We start from the raw sequence: 8,141 nt of genomic DNA, 5'->3' as shown, positions 1-8,141 counted from the left end.
CCCCCTGGAGAGCAGAGAGAGCTTCCAGCCCACCCAGGAGTCTCTCTTCTGGAAATGAGCCTCAGTACTGAGAATATAACACTTTGCAGCAAACCCATAAATTCCCAGGTAATGTTTCCTATGAATTCTCCTGGATTATACTGCAAGTTTTATTAATGCTTTCCAGCAAACCCTCCACTCCTGGTACAAGTGGTACAAGAAGTCCCAGATAGTCACACAATATCTGGAAAATTGTGTTGCATTAATTAAAAAAAAACCATTATATCTCCTTCAGTCAATCCTTCTGCTCCTCCCTCCTCACACAGACACTTCTGCCACTAAAGGGAGCCAGAATCAGCTTTATGTTGTCCATAAAACCAGGTCATTGTCAGTTCAGTCCCTCTGCAGCTGTTTCTGGCCCTCTGGTCATTCAGATCACTGCAGACTTGGAGCAAGGTGCAGAGCAGCAGAGTTTGTGCCTGCACAGATGAGTTTTGAGAGGCTCAAAACTCAATTAGCCACGTGCGGCAGAGGGGTGAGCAAGGTGCAGGGACATGGTGTCATTCCAAAGGTGCTGTGTGGGATTCAGGGCAGAAAAGGGCACATCCCCTCATTCCCAAAGCCACAACCACCTTTTCTCAGTGCCTGGCTGGTGCAGGAATCCCTGTTCTGTGCTGTGGGTGGTGTGGTAATCAACAGGAGCTGAGTAAAACCTCCTGACCAGGAAAAACAACCAAAACTCTGCTGCATGATGAACACAGGGAGGGCTCAAGTGCCTGTTGATGCTCCAGAGCCCCTGGAGAGTCTGCCTGCTGGCAGCTGGGCTCAGCAGGGGCCCTGGGCCTTGGCTGCCTGTCAGGAGGGGCTGAGGCTCTGCAGGAGCAGATTTGGAGGAAGCACAGTGGTGAGTTAGATGAGAAAAGCATCTCTGTGTGTGCTGCACTTGTGCATCCCCAGGGTGACCTGCTGGGTGATCCCTGGAGGGAGCAGACAAGTGAACTGGGCTGAACTGGACCCAAAATGCCAGAAAACAGCACTCTGGCTGAGCCAAGGGCTGAGCTGTTTCCTTAGCAGCGAGGAAGTTGCTGTGTTATGGGGAATAAATAGTTACACCTGAAATAATGCTCATAGATTTCCAGGCATTGATCCAGCTTGGCTTGCAGGTCTCAGGCCTGGAAAATGGGCTTGAATGGTTATAAAAGGTATAAATTACTTTAAATTAATCATTGATTTAATCTGCCTCTCCTGAACCTGGGATCACCATGCTATTGAATCAGGAATAAGCTGCAGTTGCATACAAAGAAGTATTTGAAAAATGCACGTACTCAGTACTTTGGCTCTCTGCTCTTTCTATGAAGCACACAGCATTTCCCACTGAGATGAGTAGGTGTTGTACAAGCCCCAGCAGCGAGCAGGAAATCTCACAGGGAAGTGCCAGAGCACTTTCAATCCAGCCAGCACCAAATTGTGCCTGTTTGGGCACATAGAGGAGCCAGCAGAAGATTCCTCCTGGGTGAGGTAGGGATGGGGAGAGCATTTGCCTCTGATTTTATAAAATGGGGTTAAATGTGACAAACACCCAGGTGAGCCAGTGATCCTTCTGTGCCTGGGCATGGCCTGAACATCCTCGTGGGTGATATGGTGGTAAAAGCCTGGAGACAGAGAAGATGGGGGGGCCTTGGTAAGGTGAAGCTTGTCAGGAGGTTGGAGGCCTTGGAGAAGATGCTGGAGACCATCTGAGGAGCTTCTTCCCTGCCAAAGCAGTGCTGATGACTCTTGTGGGCAGCCTGGGAGCTGGGGGAGCAGAGGGGGAATGCTGGGGACACACACAAGAATTCCGTGGGAGGAAAGATGACAGCAAGGTGATGGCTAGGCTAGAAAACTTGCTGAGGGAGCAGAAAGGAGCAATCAGGGAAATGCTCAATAATTTACAGACTTGTGTAAAGATGTGGCAAGTCACTGAGCTACTGCACTTAATGAGGCAGCAGTCATGAGCAGGCTCCTTCCAGCACTCCCTGAGAATGCTCCAGGCCTGCCTTGGGTGCAAAGGGAAGCACATCAGCTGAAGGCTTTCCCTGAGGTACCTAATGAGGTGTCCCTCGTTAGCTGAACCTCCAGAGCTGCCTCTGTGTGTGCTCCCAGCCTGTGCCAAGCACAGTGAAACTGGTGCATGGGCTGCTAACACAGCTCAGCCCCTAATGGGGAAGGGGTGGGAGTGTGCAGGGTCAGGTCCTGAGAAGGGCTGAGAGAAGCAAGTCTGCATGGAAACCAAGAGCAGCCATTAAGAAGGGGGTTTCTTTAACTCACTGGCTTATGGACCCCATCACTCTGTAAGTGGTGTGGTGGAACAGGAACCTCTGCTGAGTGCCTGTTGTTTGAAAGAAGAGGTGGCTGCTCTTTCCAGGAGCCAGAACTTGTTTGACTTGGGGCACCACCTCGCCTCTCTCTTCAGCTACTGTAGATAAAACTCTTCAAGAGTTATCAGGTCCCAGTGCTGCTTTGTGCTGGGGATCTGATGCCAAAGCCTGCTCAGTTAATCATGTATGAGCAGCCATAGTTTTCATAGCACATAACTATTATGGGATGTCTTTTCCTTCTCTGGATCCTGCACTTGAAGGCATTGGCTGCACATCTACCACGCACAGTGCATCTCAAACCCGTGGGAAGCAGCAGATCCCTATGGACCTGTGGGGACTTGAGGGGGCTGTGCTTCTCTGTGTCTGCCAGAGACAAAACCAGGACTTGTGGTCTGTGGTGCCTGAGGCCTGAATCCCTCCTGAGAGCAGGCACTTGGAGGGAGAGGAGAAGCTGCTCACCGTGTCCGCTGATGACGCTGGGAGGGCGATGTAGGAACGGAGAGGCAGAAAGATTAAATGTGTTAGGAGAGAGGCTTTGTGGCACAGCTAATGAGCTGGAGTCAAGTGCTTTAAGCAGATGCTTCCCTGGGCTCTGTGTAAAATAAAACTTGTGCAGGCACAATGGTGCTAGGCAGGGTCTGACGTGATGACCTTACAGCCACTTCACTGAAGGATGTGATTAATGACCTGGGCTTTGTCCTGGGATAACTTGATATCCCATACTGAGGTGGCAGACATCTGGTCTCTACCAGAGGGTAAATACTCACAGGACAGCATCCTACAGATCTTGTTCACAGCCTGCTGAAATCACTGCAACCACTTCCATGGAGTTCTGTGGGATCTGGATAAGCCCCAGAAAGATCTGAGCAGTCTGGTTCTTAATGCACCCCACAGCTGAGGAGATAAAATACTCACTGAAAAGCTTTTCAGACCTTCACATAAGGACTTCTAATTCTGATCTTTAATTTTCACTTAATTCTTGCCTATTTTGCTGCACTGAAGAGTTAAGGACTCACCTTGAGAAGTGTTCTACTGTTGTACTGCAGATCAAGCCATGGGGGGCCCAAGAGGTTTTGAAACCACAAAAACTTATAAAAGATGACACCTGTGCCCAAGCTGATAGATATTTTGAAGGGACATGGACTCTGTCACCCTGACATTGCTTTTCTGCCTGTATTTCCAGGTCCTAAGCATCTTTGTAGACTCTAGGCCTTGTAAAGCCTCAGCCCTTGGGTGAAGACTGTTGGATGAGAAACAAAAATGTCAGCGCCCTAAGCAGTGACAGACTGATCATGGACATGTCTCCTCCCCAGACAGAAACACCATCTGTTCATGATGTTGAGTCTGACATCCCTCAAAGCAGGATTTTCCAGGAATCCAACCTGGTGAGGGCAATGTGATTTGTGCTGCTGGTAATTAGCATCTCTTGTGGTCTGGCATGCTGCAAGGTGACCATCAGGTGGATATAAGAGGAACAAATTCAGTTTCTTTTCGTTGGCTCACAAAGCAGAAGCAGATCTGTTCCAAAGGGGGTTTGGTCTCCATGTCCAGGGACAGTTTGAATGTGGAAAGTGATGATCCCTCATTTTGCTCATAGTACCTTAGCCTGCTTCCACTGGGAAATTGACTCTGTTGGTCCAAATCACCATGTGGCTGCTTTTCCCCACATTACAATTTTAATTACACAGGGTTGAGACAAGTGAACATATTTGCATCTGAGGCACCCGAGAGCAAGTTTGCAGTCAGGCTCTGATGTTGTGCATGGCTCAGCTGGGCAGCAGTGCCTTGCTTAAAGGGGTACTGGAGTGCCTGGATGGACAGGAAAACTCTGTGGGCAGGATAATGGATCCCTGGGTGGAATTGGTTCCCAATGGATGATGCACTCCTGTGGTCCATCATCCCCATCAGAAAGTGGCACAGCTGGCTGGCCTTTCCCTGTGTGTAGGGCTCAGCCCCAAGAAGTTATTGCTTTTTCTCAGATGCTATCATCTTTGTTTTTCTTCATCATCAAAATTCCAGCGCTGGTTTGTGATGCCACCTGAATCCCATCCTCAGGAATGGCTTCAAATTCACCTGAGGCATACTCCCAATAGCAGAGCATAAATCCCTTGGAAGGAGAGTTCCTTGCTCTAACCCTAATCCTAACCCTGACGCCTCCTGTTTGGGGCCTGACTCTGTTCCCATGTGCATCAGTGGTTCTTGTGGTTGTACCCAAACACAGGTCAGGTGTATTGGTGTATTCTTCCTGGAGAAGAAGGGAAAAATAAGGAAAACTGTTTCAATATGTAACATCCAATGTATAATCTCTAAGATGTGAAGCACACTCTGATTTCAGTTTATGAGGAACAAACAGCCCTTCAACTAAAATCTCTACCAGCCGTTCTTGTAAAGAAGAAGGTGTAACACTGAATTGCCTGAAGAGTAGCGTTTGAAATGATGAAGTAGAGCTGCTGATGGTCACAGTGTGTGTCAGACCAACTGCCCTTTGGTGTGATCTGGCTGGCAGAGAGAGCCAAGATGTGACAGAGGAGGATCAACTGGGTGTTTGCCTCCTGGGTGAATAAAACCACATAACTTCGGGCCTCCTCTTCCAGTGATGCTACTTGCTAATTAGACTGTCAGTGGGAACCTTTGAGAAACAAAGAGAATGGACCCAATCCTCCCTGCAAGGTAATTAAAAGCACTTCCCCCTGGCTGATAACTGCCCCAATGATTTCCTCCTGTTTGAGAAAGCTTTATTAAAAAACTACTGAGCTGTTTGTGTAACAGGACAGCCACTTGCACAGATGTTTCCTGTCCACTAACCTTTCAGAGCTGTGAGAAGATGTCACAGGAAGGAGAAACATGTTTGAAATTCTGGAAGCCTGTTTAGTTCATTTGTTTGTTTGTTTGCGTGTTGGGGAAAAACTATCTCCAGATTATTAAAAAAACCATAATAAACCACAGAAGTGTTCTGGTAGACCAGCAGGTCAGAGGGTAGAGGCAAAGCTTTAGTGATGCTGAATGTCAGGCTGGCAGCTCCTATTATTCTGCCTCAACAGCTGCCAGTATCACAGGTTAGGACAGTGGCAAACCCAGAGCAAGCTCTCCTCCCCAGGTCCTTCCCAGTGATAACATCGTGTGCCTGGAGCTGCAGCTGCTCTGTTGTGTTTGACAGGTCCAGCTGTGTCTGTGTTCTAGGTCTGAGCACATTAATACTGGTGCTGTCCACAGCAGACTCCTGTGATTTTAATCACTCAATGTACAAGGAGGTGTGTCCTTCGTGGGTTTGAATCTTCTGCATAGCAATTTCACAGCTGCCTCTAGGAATGACAAACACTAAATTTTTTTGCCTCCTTTTTGATGCTATAGACAGATAAACATTGCAGAAATTAGTCTCTGCCTCTTCTGAATTTCAGAGGCAGCACAGAACCATGATCCTGTGAGGATCCTGATGTAGAGCAAACTTTCCCACAGACATGGTGGCATTTAGAGTTGGTTTGGAGCAACAGCAGCTTCAGCCTGGCATTTCCTCCCCTTAAGAGGCAATTAAACTGTAAACTCACAGAGAGGTGCCAGATCTGGAGACCTCTCTGGAAATCTGCAGGGGGGGGTTTCTGCAGTGACCTTTGTCTAATGATCTAATTAAGGGACGCAAACTCCCCAGTGCTCTCTCTGTGATGGGCACGGTTCAGCGGGCAGCAGAATGGGCTCCGCACTTTGCTCCTGTTGTGCTGAGGGGTCAGGCTGCTGGTCTGCTTGTGTGCCTTCCCTCAAGGATCAGTCCCAACCAAAATCCTTTGAAAGCTCTAAGGAGCATTCCCAGCCTTCCTACATTTTTCAGCCATTCTCACACAGAGAGAAACCTCTCATAAGCAGTGTGAAGTCTAAGGGCTTCCTAATGTGGCACTCACCATGCTGACCTGCTTCAGGGCAAGATGTGGTGCACTAAAGCCCAGCCTTGGTGGGTGCAAGAGTGCCTGAGACAGATTTCTTAGGGCTGAAACCAGTCAGGAACTGACAGTGGGAAAAGACAAGCAGGCAATGCTTCCTCACATTCAGAAATTTCTGACTTCAGTTAATCTTTGAATTCAGCAGAAGCTGGGAACAAACAGTTTCTCCCAGAGGAATATTATTTCTAGTCAGCGCAGGGTTGGGATCTTTCCTCTGAAAAAGGCAGGGCTTCCCAGTCCCTGGCAAGTTTGAACCTAGAAACCATCAGTCTGGCAGAAACCCCTTGGCAAATCATGAATGCTCATGAGCTATCAAAGCTCTGCAAGGAAATGAATCTGCTCTGATTTATACCGGTGGGAAATCTAGCCTTTAATTTTAGTTCTTGAATTAGCAGTTGTTTTAATCACATGAATGCAGTCTGCCAGTTGTCAGGGCCACATATGCAAAGCACAGAATTACTGCTTCAGTGGAGCCCGAAAAATGTAACATTTTTTTTTTCTAAAGCCTTTTTTGGGGGCTTATGGGCCATAAAGAAGAAAGTGTGAGGGAGAGTCATGCAACAAGCAAAGGGAAGCAGGAGCAGCTTCTTCATCACTGCTTTGTGCAATTAGGGCACAACTGACAGGTCGTTCAGTATTAATTGGCCCCTTTGGAGCCTGAGCTTTATGAATGCTGTTACACAATGTGAGAGCAGTGGGCTCGAATCAATGACCCTGGCAGCCTCTTCCCCTCTGACAGCCACAGTTCCTACATAAACATGGATTATTGGAGTGTTCCTGCTGGACCCTGGCGTGCCACACCAGGAATGGGTTCAGCCACTCTGGTTCTCCCCCCAGCAACAGGCAGCGAACACTGAACAGCAGTTCTGCCACAAGTGGAGCTGTCTCTCTCAGAGGTGCTGGGGGGAGATTTTCTCCACAAAATCTGCCATTGTACGCTCTCTCATCACTTTTCTGGTAGGGTTGAGTACACTGAGGCATTTTGAACTTCATGTTACAGGTCCGGGAATCCCTAGAGGAGACACTGCATCTCTGGAAAGGTCTGAAATGAGATTTCCCAGTCATTTCTGTCTGTAAGCCCAGGCAGTTAACACATCTGAGCAGTGCTGGTTTTCTGATACCCTCCTGTCCTGTTGTTCAAGCCAACCTGTGTGCTGTGGGCATTGCTCAAGTTAAGGAAAAAACAGAGTTGTCTTCCTCAGCAGAGACTGAACTCCTTTCTGTGAAGTTTGTTTTTTCCTGAATTTCTGGGATGACCTGTAAAGTGAAATGCAATATGGTGCAGTAGAGGATGCTGCTGTATTAAGAATCCTCAGGCTGAAGTGGTGCCTAGAGAACAGAGAGAAGTGTTCATTCCTCCTCAGTGGTTTCTCTCTTTGACCTTTGTTTTTCACTGCCTCTGGTACCTTTCTCCTCTCTCTCCTCTCTCTCATGAAAGCAACAATCTGAAAGAGAGGGCGGCATGATGGATGTTCAGTGATCTCCAGCCTGGTTCATAGCAGATTCTTCAGCAATAAATTGGAGAAGAGCCTGTGCTCAGCTGTCACTGGCAGCAGCCAGGCTGGTTACAGCAGTGGGAGCAGGGGGAGCAGACGAGGACAGCTGAGTGTCAACACATCTTAAGCTCTGGGAGAATTATCTCTGCTCCATCCAGTGCACAGCTGCAGTTTGCCATGTCCCCTGTGCTCACCAGCTCTGCAAACAGACAGAGATTGGCCCCTTAATGTGGGAGTTAGGCTGTGCTTAACACAGGGTCTAGCACGAGGCGTGGTTTTAGACCAACTACCTCTAAGTGTACCATAGATCTGGAAACATTAATTTTGCATCTGGGGACTTTTTATCTATCATCTATGTATCTATGTATCTATGTATC

Source organism: Geospiza fortis, unplaced genomic scaffold (assembly GCF_000277835.1).
Source record: "Geospiza fortis unplaced genomic scaffold, GeoFor_1.0 scaffold333, whole genome shotgun sequence".
Taxonomy (NCBI): Eukaryota; Metazoa; Chordata; class Aves; order Passeriformes; family Thraupidae; genus Geospiza; species Geospiza fortis.
The sequence above is the reverse complement of the archived record's forward strand: the minus strand, read 5'-3'. Positions refer to the sequence as shown.